The sequence below is a fragment of the Phascolarctos cinereus genome, unplaced genomic scaffold (genome assembly GCF_003287225.1).
Source record: "Phascolarctos cinereus isolate Bilbo 61053 unplaced genomic scaffold, phaCin_HiC Scaffold_4;HRSCAF=312, whole genome shotgun sequence".
Classification (NCBI taxonomy): Eukaryota; Metazoa; Chordata; class Mammalia; order Diprotodontia; family Phascolarctidae; genus Phascolarctos; species Phascolarctos cinereus.
In genome coordinates, this window is record NW_027555847.1 from 642,811,781 (window position 1) to 642,827,151 (window position 15,371).

At 37.7% G+C, this 15,371-nt stretch overlaps 1 protein-coding gene and 1 pseudogene across 1 annotated transcript in view; one reads left to right on the forward strand and one right to left on the reverse strand.

The window, feature by feature from the left end:
• The window catches only part of COL22A1 (collagen type XXII alpha 1 chain), a 589,887-nt gene that overhangs the window by 317,157 nt on the left and 257,359 nt on the right, over positions 1-15,371 (reverse strand). The gene's annotated exons all lie outside the window — the stretch shown is intronic.
• On the forward strand, positions 2,349-2,824 carry LOC110194613 (small ribosomal subunit protein eS19 pseudogene; annotated as a pseudogene).

A 15,371-nucleotide genomic window follows, 5' to 3' on the forward strand; every position in this document is an offset into this window, starting at 1 on the left:
TGCCACTTAAAAAGTATAATATTTGAGTACAGATTGTTTTTATTTTCCTTTAGGGGATAATCCTATAGGGGAAAAAAAAGTAACTACAAACATGTCTCTGTAAAATGCTGATGCCATACTAAAGATGCCACTTTTGCTGGTCCACCATTACTGTTAAAAAAGCATTGTTGAATTTGTATTTAGCTCCCATGGGTTCAGCTATCATCTGTATGCAGATAATTCCTAGATCATTATATGCAGTTCTTGTTTCTTACCTGAGCTCCAGTCCCAATTCATCAACTGCCTTTTGGACATCTCCAACTGGAGGTACATTGAGAATCTCAAATTCAACATGTCCAAAATAGGGCTCATTATCTTTCACCCCAAACTCTTTCCTCTTCCTAAGTACCTTATTTCTGTTGAGGAGGACACTACCCTTTCAATTATGCAAATTTGTAGCCTCAAATTAACCCTTGCCTCTTCCAACTACCACTGCCCCTCACATCCAATCAATTACCAAACTCAGTCAATTCTACCTCTATAGTCTAGCTCACATCTACACTAAAGGTCCACCATCTCAAATTCAACATGTTGAAAACAGAGCTCATTATTTTTCACCCTAACTCTTCTCTTCCTAACTTTCCTATTTTTGTTGAGGATAACACCACCCTTTAAATTACCCAACTTTGTAGCCTCAAAGTAAACCTTGACTCTTACTTTTACCATTACATCCAATCAGTCACCAAGCCCTGTCAATTCTACCTCCATAGTATAGCTTGCATCCATCGATTTCTTTCTACTCACACAGCCACTACTCTTATTCATCACCTTTTACCTGGACTATTGAACTGCCTTCCTAATTGGCCTCCCTGTTTCCATTCCACCTTCCAGAGATATTCCTAAAGCTCAGACCTGACCACATCACATCCTTGCCCCAGAATAAAATATAAACTCCTCTATCTTTTAAAACCCAACACATTTTGACTCTAGCCTTATTTCACAGGCTTCTTCCCTATTAGCATCTGTCATGTACTTTCCACTCCAGCCAAGCTTGCCTGATGGGTCCTCCCTGTACATAACATTCTATCTTTTGCCTCTGTACTGACTTTTCCCTGAGCACTCCCTCCCTCCTAACCTTCACCTCAAAGAATCCCTAGTTTCCTTCAAAGCTCAGCTCAAGGAAACTCATCATGATCACCCCTACCTGTACTCCTTGCCCCTACAGTTCCTGGTGATGCCCATTCAGAAATGACTTTGCACGTATTTTATATATGGGGAGTTCCAAAAGTCTTAGTTCACTACTAAGATTTTTGAGAAATAAAATACCCTGTATAATTTCCTATGAACATATTGCTCCCCATAAGTTTCTTGACGTTAGGGACTATACCGTTTTTGTCTTCATATCATAGCACCTAGCCTGCATACAGAAGGCTATAAACTAGTCAGTAGGTAACCATTTATTAAGTGCCTATGGTATATCAGGCACTGTGTTAAGCACTAGATATTGGATTAAACGAATGAAGAAGTAATTTGCTTTGTCGATAAAAGCCTGAACTTGGCATCAGGATCCGGTTTCATGTCTTGGTTCTAGACTATCTATCTTATTTATGTGACCCTGACAAGTCACTTGGCCCCACTGAGCCTCAGATTTCTCATATGTAAAGTAGGCACCTACATGGCATGGCGGATACAATGCTAGACCTCAAGTCAAGAAGAGCTGAGTTCAAATCCAGCCTCTGACATTTACTATCTGTGGAACCCTGGACCAGTCACTTCCCTTTCATCTGGCTGAGTTTCCTCATCTGTAAACTGAAGGCAATAATAGTACATTCTACCAAAGTTTGATGTGGGAACTTTTTGTAAAGTGACATATTTATGAAGTGCTTTGCAAACCTTAAAATATTGTATAAATACTAGCTATCATTATTACTATTACTATTATTTGTAATAGTTGTGTTATTGGTGAGAGCACTAACATTATTAATATTAGCTGTGTGACCCTGGGCAAGTCACTGAACTTCTATCTGCCTCCATTTCCTCAACTATAAAATAAGAATAATAGCTTCTTCCTCACAGGGTTGTTGTAAAGATCAAATGAGATAATAATAATTGTAAAGCACTTAGCACAGTGACTGGCACATAGTAGCTACTATATAAATGCTTATTCCCTTCCCCTCTCCTGTTATTATTATTATTATTACTACTACTACTACTACTACTACTACAATAAGCACCTTGTATTCTCTAAAGTTGAAGGATAGAGGAGTTCTTGTTATCATTATAGGTTCTTTGTATTTACTCCATTTTCCTAACACAAACAGACTTCAGAAAAGTAAGATATCTTTTCCTCTGGCTGGCCAGCTGGAGCCCGCACAATGCCTGGAGTCACGGTGAAGGACGTCAACCAGCAGGAGCTTGTCCAGGCCCTGGCCGCCTTCCTGAAAAAGTCAGAGAAGCTGAAAGTCCCTGAATGGGTGGACGTGGTCAAGCTGGCCAAACATAAGGAGCTTGCACACTTAAACTAGAACTGGTTCTACACCCAGGCCGCCTCCACAGCCCTCTACTTGTGCCTCTGGGGTGGTGCCAGCGTGGGCTCCACGACCAAGATCTCTGGCTGGCACCTGAGCAGTAGGGTCATGCCCAGTCACTTCAGCAGAGGCTCCAAGAGCATGACCCACGGGGTCCTGCAAGCCCTGGAAGGCCTCAAGATGCTGGAGAAGAACCAGGATGGGGGCCAGAAGCTGACACCTCAGGGACAGAGAGACCTGGACAGAATTGCCGGAAAGGTGGCAGCTGCCAACAAGAAACATTAGGACAAACCACACAAGATTCATTAATAAATTGCCTTGTTTGTAAAGGAAAAAAAAAGAAAAAAAAGAAAAGAGAAGAGAAGAGAAGAGAAGAGAAGAGAAGAGAAGAGAAGAGAAGAGAAGAGAAGAGAAGAGAAGTAAGTGAAGAAAGAAGAAAAGAAAAGAAAAGAAAAGAAAAGAAAAGAAAAGAAAAGAAGAAAAGAAAGAAAAGAAAAGAAAAGAAAAGAAAAGAAAAGAAAAGAAAAGAAAAGAAAAGAAAAGAAAAAAGAAATCTCAATTTCCTACTGTAGACTGATCCCATAGAAAAGGTTCTACCCTTCATGGTAACAGGATTGTAACTGTCAGAAGCTTAGAATACAAGGGCCAACAGCTGGAGAGAAGGAAGGAGATGAAGGGGGAAAGAATGAGACCCAAGGAAAAGGCAAAATAGAAATCAAATTTGGGGCATTTGCAGGTTTCAAGAATTAAGAGCCTTTAGCAGTGAAAGTTTTGTAGAGTACTAAACTTCTGCCAGGCTTATTCCATGGCCTGGCAGCTGAGGAATACTGATCTGGCCCACAACTAGGTTGATTTTACTTCACCAATAGCTATAATTTCATTGTTTTGTCTACATTCTGATTCAATTCAATACAATTTTATTCTGCTTTTGAAGGATAATTATCAAATAAATGCTATTCTTGTGACAAGTTGCTGTAATCTATTCGCTAGTATTTTATTTAAAACTTTTGCATCTATATTCATTAGGGAAATTGATCTATAATTTTCTCTGTTTTGACTTCTTGATTTAGGGATCAGCACCATATTTGTATCATAAAAAGAATTTGGTAAGATTCCTGCTTCACCTATTTTCCCAAATAGTCTATATAGTGTTGGAATCAATTGTTCTTTAAATGTTTGATAAAATTCACTTGTAAATCCATCTGGCCCTGGAGATTTTTTCTAGGGAGTTCATCAATAGCTTGTTCAATTTCTTTTTTTGAGATGGGGTTATTTAAGTATTTTACTTCCTCTTCTATCAATCTGGGCAATTTATATTTTTGTAAATATTCATCCATTTCACTGAGATTGTCAAATTTATTGGCATACAGCTGGGCAAAATAGTTCCTAATTATTGTTTTAATTGCCTCTTCCTTGGTGGTGGATTCACCCTTTTCATTTCTGATACTGGTAATTTGGTTTTCTTCTTCCTTTTTTTAATTAAATTAACCAAAGATTTATCAATATTTTTTCATAATACCAGCTCTTAGTTTTATTTATTAGTTCAACAGTTCTCTTAATTTCAATTTCTTACAGCACAATATTATACTGCTGTAAGAAATGATAAGCAAGCAGACCTCAGAAAAACCTGGAAAGACTTGTATGGACTGATGCTAAGTGAAGTGAGCAGAACTAGAAGAACGTTATACACAGTAACAGCCATGTTGTGCAATGACTAACCTTGATGGACTTAGCCCTTCTCAGCAATCCAAAGACCTAAGACATTTCCAAAGGTCTCATGATGGAAACTGCTATCCACATCCAAAGAAAGAACTATGGAGTTTGAATGCAGATTGAAACACACTATTTGCTTTTTTTTTTCTTCTGTTTTGTTTTGTTTCCTCTTTCTGGTGGTTCCTCCCTTTGGTTCTAATTCTTCTTTACAACATCACTCATGTGAAAATATGTTTAATAGGAATGTACATGTATAGACTATATCAGATTGCACACTGTCTTGAGGAGAAAGGGGACAGGGACGGGGAGAAAAATTTAGAACTCAAGAGCTTATGGAAGTGATTGTTGATGAATCAAAATAAATAAATTAATAATAAAAATCACTATTAAATGAGTCATCCACTTGTGGTCTTTGAAAATAAGCCTAAATCTCTCCTTTTCCAAGCCCATCTTACATCTAGTGCTTTCCCTCTGATTTCTTTCCTATTTACCCCATATGTACCTTGCACATACATAGTTGTTTGCATAGTACCTCCCCCATTTAAATGGAAGCTCCTTGTGGGCAGAGACCATGTGTTTGGTCTTTGTATCCTCAGCACTTTGCACAGTGTCCAGCACATAGTAAGTATTTAATAAATGTTTGCTGACTGACTGGCTAACCCAGTCCCACAGAGTGCATAAACTTAATCAAGGGTATGGCTTCTACAAAATTCCTATAATAAATATATTTGTAAAAGAATGAAAACAAAGTGCTAGCTGAAGTCCTATAAAGAAAGGCAATTAATTTGATAAGGATTTCTATATCTGTCTTCTTGAACACTGAAGACTGAAGAGCTAGAAGGAATCTTCAAGATTATCTTGCAGTTTAACAAACTGAAGCCCAGAGGGGTAAAAGAGCATTGGTCAAAAGAAAGCATATTGGAATTGGACTCAAGGAACCTCAAGATGAGCAAGTACTTTGTATCTTGCCAGATATTTCACCTTGGGAAAATCACTTTATCTCTCGTTTCCCCACATATAAAATGGGGATAATACATTTTTGCTAAATGTGTTATTAGATCATTGTGATAAAAACTCTTTGTAAATCTTAAAGCCCAATAGGAATGGTTATAGTGATGATGGATGGAAAGAAGGAAGCACTACTGTGCTAAATGTTTTATAAAAATTATCTTATTTGATTCTCACAACAATCCTGGGATGTAAATGGTATTATTATCCTCATTTTATAATTGAGAAAATTGAGGTATATAGAGGTTAAGTGAACTGTTATACAACACAACAGTCACACAACAGGATTTGAACTCAGATCTTTCTGACTCCAGCCAAGTGCTCTCCACAAAGCTGAGATTTCAACTAAGCCTTTTGACTCCACGTCTCGGTATGTTTCTAATACGTGGGATATTTCCAATTCCAATTCCAAAAGTTTGAGAACTGTTGGATGAGATAATTTCCCAGGTCCCGTCTAGCTCTAAATCCATGATCTTAATTATGGGAAATTCACTAGCACTGTTGGTCATCTCTCATTGGCAGATGATTTTCATTCATATTGTAGGATTGTGAAGACCAATCATCAATCTGTTCAGCATTCTCTAAACTCCTTCCAGACAGTCAATGAACCTCCTAAAATATGGTACCAGGCATAGTATTCTAGATATGGTGGAAAGAAGGCTAAGGACAAGGGGACTGTCATCTCTTTTGTACTAGATACTATCCTTTTATTAATGTAGACTGATTAAATTCAGGATTTTATGTTTATTCCTAACGAGCTAAACTCCTGGTTTTAGCCTGTCAAGATCAAATTAGATTTCACTTCTGTCATATAATATATGAGGGAATTCTCCCAGCTTTGTGTCATCCACAAATCTGCATCCACATCTATGCCTTCATCTTAGTTTTTAATGAAAAAAACAGTTGTACAGCACAGGGCCAAGGAGAGATTCTCTGGGGTGCTACCCTCAGTACCTTTCCCCAATTTGACAAGCAGTCCCAGATAACAGTAAGCCAACACAGTTGATATGCTGAAATCAGAAAAACAGCCACTGTTGTTCAAAACATAACATGGTATAGAGGGAAAAGACAGCAGGGTATGGTAGTTGAGAGTGCTGGATTTGGAAACAAGATTCTTGGTTTAAATCTTGCTTTTAACACCTAGCACCAAGAATGGCATTTAATTCTATGAGATTCAGTTCAATCATTTGTAATGTGAGGTTAATAATACCATCAACAATTGCCAGATTACTCAGACAAGATATAAAAGATGATTAGATAAAGGAAATAAGTATTTATACAGTGACTAGACCCCACCCTACTTTGAACTTTCCCAAGAATTTCAGGAACCCAGCCCCAGAACCCAGAATCCTGACATTCACCTGAGGCATTGGCAATCAAAGGATTTCATTGTGCCTCCCCGCCCCCCCAGCCACACCTCACCTAGCCCACCCTTTATTCTCTGTTACCTTCAGACCACCCCAGGCTACTTCCCATTCCTTAATGCAGATCCAAACTCCCTTTCTCCTTTACCTCCAGACCACCCCAGGCTATTCACCACTCTTTAATCTCATCCAAATCTTCCCACAATCTTTTCCCCTATAAAACCGTCGACCTAGTTCACAACAAATGTGCAGACTAGGACTCTCACCCACCTCAAATGGTGTTTTAACATGGACAGAAAGAAGGCATGAGTGGTTGAATTCTTTTGAGGTAGACCTGTGCCGTTTATCCTTGCTTTTTGGGGTTCCCAAGACCCCTAGACCACAGCATTGCTAGACACTGTGCTTTTTATAAATATCTTATTTGAGCCTGACAACAACCCTCCAAGGTAGGTGTTGTTATCATTCCTATTTTACAGCTGAAGAAACTGAGGCAAACAGAGGTTAAATGACTTGTCCAGATTCACACAGATGAGGCTGAATTTAAACTCAAAACTTCTTTAGTCCAGGCCCAGTTCTTTGTCTCCTGTGCCATTAATTACTTCTACTTGGAAGAAAAAAGAGGAAACTCAGGGCTATGAATCTGGACGCTGTTATTTTATCTACAAAGAGATGAGAATCTGAACAATTATAAGAGGTTGTAATGATTCAGCTCTTGAAGTTTTATGGAATATTTTAATATGTTACTTTAGTTGATATGCACAGCAAAATATGTACTGTACGCATAATGGTTCCTGTTTTACAGATGAGGAAAATGAGGCTTAGAAAAGTCAAATGTCTGAGGCAAATGTACTGCACACCATGTGAAACATTTTCATTATCACCTATTTTTGAGCAAAGTCTGACACCACGAATAGGGAAAGATGGTCTGTATGATTCAGGTACTGGTGTTTTGAACAATAGGAAGATTTCCTCCAAGATGCTTTTTTCCTCTGAATTGTGGATTCAAATGCTTATAGGCTGCAACCCTTTAGTACATCCAGCCTTTATCCTGCCTTTCCCAGGGCTTGCGGGAAGTGGGGGGCTGAGGCAGTAGAGGAGGCTTAAATCTTTTATTTATCCTTGTTAGCAATGGCAAACACCCATTTGAAGCATTAAATAAATCCACAAAATGAATACTTCCTCTGCACCTTTCCTGAGCTCAAATGCCAGGCCTGCCAGACTCAGCTCCCACACTTAGGGCTCTTGAAGGCACTGCCAAGTTCACAAAGAAGGACTTTAAGGAGAAAACAACCATGACCTCAAATGACATGGTTTCCCTCAGAAGGATTTTTGACTTAGACTAATATAGACTGAGATCTTCTTACTGGGAGAGTGATACCCCAAATCACTTTACAGCCCTACTCAGAGCCCCACATTAAACCATGTACTCCCTAATCCCTTTGGCTTCTTTTTGTTTCCACGTGACAACTCAAGCAAGTGATCACTTGTTGGGTTCCTTTCTCTCCTCTAGCATAAACACCTTTGATTTGGAGAAGAGGGCTTTTTGTTTTTTGTTTTTTTCTTACCACATTTCACATACCAGTTACCAACTGCCCTCACCCTGACATGGCCAACCACTGCAATCACAGGAAGATAAACATTTTAAGCTAGACAGGGACCTTTGAAGCTTACATTGGAAAGATATCTGAATTCAGAATCAGGAAACCCAAGTTAGAATCCCAGCTCTAAAATTTATTTTTTTAATGTGGCCTTAGGCAACGAATAAATGCAATAAAAAATACAGCAAGCATCTGCTCTCTGCAAGATGCTGTGCTCAATGCTTTAGAACACAAAGGCAAAAATGAAACTGACCCTGCCCTCAAGAAGATTATAGTCTCTAGGTAGGGGTACAGTATGTTCATGAAGTATTTAAATCAAAATAATACACAGTAATTCTGTGAAGGAAAGAAAGGAATCAAAATAATACACAGTAATTCTGTGAAGGAAAGAAAGGATGGGGGGATCAGGAAGAGCCTTGTGTAGGAGGAGGAACCTGAGGTATGCTTTTGTTTTATCATCTCTGGTCCCTAAACATCTGTTCTATCTGTGACTAATTCCTCAGGTTCAAGAAATTTCAAACCTTTTGTAGTAGCAAGTAGCTATGCTTCTTACTACTTGTTTGACCCTGCGCTAGTCTTCTCTGAGCCTCAGATTCCTCAGCTGTAAAGATAAAGGGCTTAATTTAGATCAGGATTTCCTGACCAGTGGTCTGTGGATAGCTTTCAGCGGAGTCTGTAAACTTGGATAGTGTAACAGTAAGGTGTTACCATTCACAACTGTAAAATGGGCTGGAGAAGGAAATAGCAAATCATGCCAGTATCTTGGCCAAGAAAAACCCAAATGGGGTCATAAAGAGTTCGACACAACAGAAAATGACTAGATTTGTCCAGAGTCACAAAGCTAATGAGTGTCTGAGGCTGGCTTTGAACTCAGGTCTTGGTGACTCTAGGATCAACAACGCTTTATTCATTGTTCCACTTAGTTCATTACAGTCCTGTAGTAAATATCTACTTTACAGGATTGTAAGAATCAAATGACTCAGTGTATGTAAATTCTTTTTAGAACTTAAATCTCAATATAAATGTCAACTATTATTATGATATAAGAAAGGAACCTATATTTTAAAACCTTTTGTAATTTGGAAAATGCCTTTCTCACAATAATGCTTTGAGGTAGCTGGAGCAGGGGTGGATAACCTACAGCCTCAAGGCCACATGTGTCCCTCTAGGTCCTCAAGTGGGTCCCTTTGACCGAATCCAAACTTCACAGAACAAATCCCACTAATAATAACATGTGTTCTGCAAAACTTAGACTCAGTCAAAAGGTCTCACCCAAGGACCTAGAAGGCCACATGTGGCTTTAAGGCCACAGGTTCCCTACCCCTGAGCCAGAATAAGCATTATTATCCCCATTTTGATAGCTGGAGAAACTGAGGGTCAAATAAGTTAAGGGACTGGTTTAATCAGTTTAATCAGTTTTAAGGCCTGTCATTTTTGTTTCTAATCTGTTGCTTTCTCCATTACACCAGGCTGTCTTTCCAACTTATTCAACCTACATGTTTATTAAGTATCTAGTGTGGGCTAGGCACTGTCCAAGGTGCTAGGATACAAGTTCAAAAAAAAAGAGGAAATAGTCTCTGTCCTTAAGGACACTGGTTCCTAACCTGGGGACCATAGGCTCATTGGGGGTTTATGGATAGAGTTCAGGGGCCCCATGAACTTGGATGGGAAAAAACACATCTATTTTCACTAATTTTAATTGAAATTTATCATTTTCTTCAGCTACTTTTTAAAAAGTTATTCTGAAAAGAGGTTCATGGGCTTCATTAGACTGCCAAAGGGGTCCAGAACACATAAAATGTTAAAAGCCTCTGCACTAGGTAAGACATATTCTACTGGGAGAATCTAGCATATATACAAGCAAGTCAATATAAAATCTAAAGCAAGTGATAGATACCAAGAGGAAAAGAGGAGGGAGATTGGGAAGGCATTAGAAGAGTCAGCACCTAGACTGTGTTTTGAATGAATACCTGTTTGCTCAGTAGATTTTTTTAAGTTCCATCATCATCATCATCATCATCATCATCATCATCATCATCATCAGGCAAAGTGTCCAAGAAGATAGCTGAAAATCATGCTTTTGATGGACCTGCACCATTCTCTTCATTTGCTGTAAGTGGTTTTCCTTCCAAGGGGTTCCGTTGAGATGAATATATATCCTAGACAGTCACTGTTATGCAATCAAAGAAACTGATCGAAGCACTACCCAGTAACAAAGTGAGGAACACCTTAAAGGCCATTTTTGTAAGAGTTCCTTTTTTTATATGTGAAGAGTAGCCTGGCCTGTATAGCTCATCCAAAATGCAGACAGCCAAATTTCAATTTTCAAGTTATCATTGGATCTAGACATTTTATAAGATATGTTCCTGCTAATATGAAAACTGCATTCCTCAGGAACAGCCCAAACTGACACAGATATTTGATGTTTCATTATTATCTCAGCAATATCTCATCCAATCACTATTTATAGTGTTCCCCCAAGTTTTTCACTCCCCACTGTCAGTGCCTGAATGTATCACCAACTACCTCAAGTGACTGTGAAGAAGCAGTAAGGTTCCCTGGAATAACTACAGGCTTGGGAGTGATTTGAAAAATATTATTGTTGTTATTTCGAAAGCATGTTCTCAGTCTGACCTCATCTGCATTCAAAATACAGTACTACTCTGGCATATTCGGCTGATTATTACAAGAAGTTGGTAACATGAAGATGAAGAAAGCACACTGGAATGAGAGTCAGAAAACCTGTCTTCAGGTTGGGTTATTAAACTATCCTTGTGACCCCAGACAAATGACTTCCTTTTTCTAAGTCTTGTTTTCTTCATCTGTAAAATTTATTAATTAAAAAGAATTAGTATTTGCACTATCTATCTAGCATATTTGTTGCAAGGCAATAACTGCATATCATAAAGTGCTATGCAATGATGACTTATTGCTACAGTCGCTATGTAGGCCATAAAGTGCAATATAATTATTTTGTAATTATTGTTTAAAGTACAACTTTTTTGGAATGATGTGTTCAATTAATACAATAACATCATAGTTATACCTCACTTATCTGGGTTATTGATGAAGGCATTTGACCCCAATTATCCAGTGCACAGCAAAAAAACAGAATATAAGCAAATGTAATCAAATGCAAGTTACAAAGAAAGAGACAAAGAAATTCTCAAAACCCCATATTTAAAATTTCAATACTTTACTTATAGGAGAACCCTCAGGCTTTCAGAATGAAGCCTAGTCCCATCTATTTAACAAACATTTCTTACACACATGTTTAATAATTTAGGTTCCCGGGGCAAAACAGATGAGAAGCAAGATTGGGGTTCAAAGAGAACTGTTAGAGTCAGGCACACAAATAGCAATGAGAAGGTGAGAACTGATAATTTGATGCAACAGCAAGTGTGAAAATAGAAAAATTTCTAATAGTAGACAGAAGAGCTAAGTGCATAAATGTCTAGGATAATTCAGTGTGGGAGCACATGACCTATAAAGCTGATAGCCCTCCAGAGCAGCCATTTACTATCAGCTGTTCTGCTTGGCTTGCAAAAACCCCACCCCACTCCCCAGGATAAGCTCATGACCTGAAATCTCATCATCTTGGAGATCTATTCAGCTTCCATACTCCAGGGTTCCTTATTACCCTCAGTCCCTTCTCCCCTCTGACTGGAGGGTGGAAGAGTAGAACAATGAACTCTCAAGCCCTCCTTATATAAAGGGCTCAGACTTTCCCAGTGAACTTCATTTACATCAGATACTCTACTTGGTTTGGACTCTCTGGTGTTCCATACGAACCATCTTCTTTTCAGTTTCTTTTTGTGTATTGTCTTCTCCCCTTAGATTATAAGCTACTTGAAGGCAGGGACTATTTTTTTTTTTGCTAATGTGTATCCCCAGCATTTAGCACATAGAACCTAGAACATAATAGGCACTTAATAATTTTTAATAACTACTGACTTTTGACATTGCTAAATTATAGCACAATAACTGATGTTTATAATTACGGCCCATCATCATCATCATCAAGGAAAGGACAAATTACGTTTCCTGCCAGGAGGCAGGATGGTATAGGGGAAAGAAGAGTATATCTGGAATCAGACAAGATAGGTTCAAATCCTGGCTCTTCAACTTACTAGCCATTTGGCACTGGATAAGACACAACTTTCCCACGATCCAGTTTTTTCATTGTAATATACCTGAATTTCAACTTAATTTCACAGCCTTTATTGTTCTTTCCAGCTCAAAATCAATGATCCTATGAGCTTTGTTAAGTGCCGAGACACCATCCTGAAGCTCTAGAATTCTATTAGTTTATACCTCAAAGACTCTAAATAGTTCACTTTAAGAAAATAAAGTGATTATAACTATAATAATAATGAGGATGATAACAACAGCAATAACAATTATAATAATCGTCCATCTCTCTAGGCCTTGGCTCCTCCCGGGCCCTTATTGATTTTTTTTTGCAAAGTTTTTATTCATTTTACACTTAAATATAAAATGAGAAAAGAAAAAAAGGACATTTTCATGTATGCAGCAGAATATGAGAGGGTTTAATATAAAACAATATATTTCTATTTCAAGAAAACCTATGTAATAAATAATGTACAGTGTTTTCCAAGTTACCCAGCTTTTCTCTGTTTCCTTGTGGATTTTTTTTAAATTTTTCTGCTGTGCACTTTTTACTTTATTTTTCCTCTCCATCCCCCTCTACCCTAAATAAGGCCACAATTAAAAATGGATATATAAATATGTATATATACATATACCCACAGATAAATAGCTATAAAAATACATATATATGTAAGACCATACTGTACATATTTCCACTTGTGATCTCTTTCTCTGAAGGTGGATAGAATCTTCCTTCATAGGTTCAAATCTTTCCATGTTTTTCAGAATCAACCAGCTCATCATTTCCTATACCACTGCAATATTCCAACACAATCAAATCCTATCTGAGACATTGTATACTACAGCTTTTCCCCCAATTTTTTGCATTGCTTCTGTTCTCAGCTATATTGGTTTTGTTTATACAACAAAATTTTAATTTAAAATAATTGAAATTTTCCGTTTTACACTTCAACAATGCTCTCCCCTTATAGTATAGTTTAGGTCTGATACTGTTGAATCTCCTTCCTTTATATCTTTTTCCCCAATTTCTTTGAAATTCCTGACTTTTTGCTTTTCTAAATAATCTTTGCTATTATTTTTTAACTCAGCAAGATAATTTTTTTAGTAATTTAATTGGGATGACATTGAATACCTTATTGAATTTTTCAACATACACCTGAGAATGGCTCTGCCTTGACATCTGCCAGTTTTTCCAGTGTGCCCTTGAATGTGGTCCATCTGAGCTAGGTGACTTCACCTCATTGAAGTAGAATCTTAGCAAAAACGCAATAACATTGGCTCTACCTACCTCACAAGGGGTTGTTGAGATGAATAGATTTTGTTAACTATGAATATATATGTATATATGTATGTATATATATATATATATAATATATATATAAACATATATATGTATATATGGTTATGAGAGATATTATTATTTTGGGTATTGTTATTATTTTCTTTCTCACCCTCTACCACCTCTAACCCTGGGTGATGGTGAACATTCAAAATATGCCTGCCCACTGTTAAACTTAACCACCTTAGAGGGGGCCAGTCCCTCTACAAGAGTTAAGGTGGAAAGTGAGGCATTTCTGGGTTTGATTTTGACTTTGATTTAAGTCCTTCTGAAACACAAACTTCCGAAAAAAAATCCCTCAACATTGAAGGCTGAAGGCATTAACACCTTTATTTATTATAACTTTTAGCTGTTTATTCCCAAATGACAATGCTATTCCAGTGTATGTAAGCCACTAACCCCTCCCCACTCCAAACCCTTTGATTATTGTAAAAATAGAAACCACTCAACCACAGTTCCCTAACCTGATAACCATGAATAATGCACATTAATGCATAGTCTAAGAATAGGGAATTCAGCACGCTGACAGAGCCAGACAGGAGCTGAGAAAAGGGGGAACTAGAATGGAGGTGAATTGAATAAATATAATTTAGAAGTGTCGTGCTTACAAACTGACCACACACACACATTTTCTTGGTGATATTTCTTACACTGATATGGTGCTGACCCTATGGAATGAATATTCTTCTGAGCTGAAAAATCATCCGTGATCAAGCTTATTTTCCCCATGAGCTAGTCCCCAGGTGGTCAGCTAGTTTTGATTGCTAAGGGCTTCTGCTCATCCTTTGCACAACAATAATAACACACTTTTTAAAAAAACCACTTTAAGTAGGTAGTGAAGGTCTTCTTTTCATGCTATAGTTGAGGAGATCAAATCTCAAAGGGATGAAGTGACTTATGATAACACAGTCCTTTCCTATCAGAACACAGATTCAAACCGAGACCTCCTGAAATCCATAGCCATTTCACTCTTAGTACAATATCTAACTTACTTGCACTTAAGCAGCACATTTATTCACAGCGCCTCTGTGAGTCAAGTGGTATAAAAATACCATACCCTTTTTACAAACAAGGGCAGCTAGATGGTGAAGTGGATAGAGCCCTGCGCTTGGAATCAGGAAGATTTATCTTCATGTGTTCAAATATGGCCTCAGATAACTTACTAGCCATGTGACCCTGGGCAAGTCACTTAACTCTGTTTGCCTCAGTTCTTCATCTGCAAAAATGTGCCAGAGAGGGAAATGGCAAACCATTTCAGAAAGGAAACCCCAAATGGGGTCACAAAGAGTTGGACATAGTGAAATGACTGAACCACAACAATTTTACAAATGAGGAAATTGACATCAACATCATTATTAAAAGTATTCTTCTTACTCTCTGATAGTGTCCATCACCTCTGTGTCAGGAGGTGAATAATATGCATCATTCCTCTGGAGACAAGGTTGGTCATTGCATTGATCAAAGTTCTTAAATCTTTCAGAGTTGTTTTTCTTTGCATATTGATTGCTGTATAAATTGTTCTCATAGTTCTGCTCACTTCAGTTTGCATCAGCACATACTATGTAAGATTCTCTAAAATATTTTTTTATCATTTCCTATGGTAAAACAATATTCTATTACATTAATAAATTTCTTATGTTTAGCTTGTCTAAAAGGCAAACTAGGAAAACCTCTGAGATTCTACTTTTCTTTTTTTCCCTTTCTTAGTCTC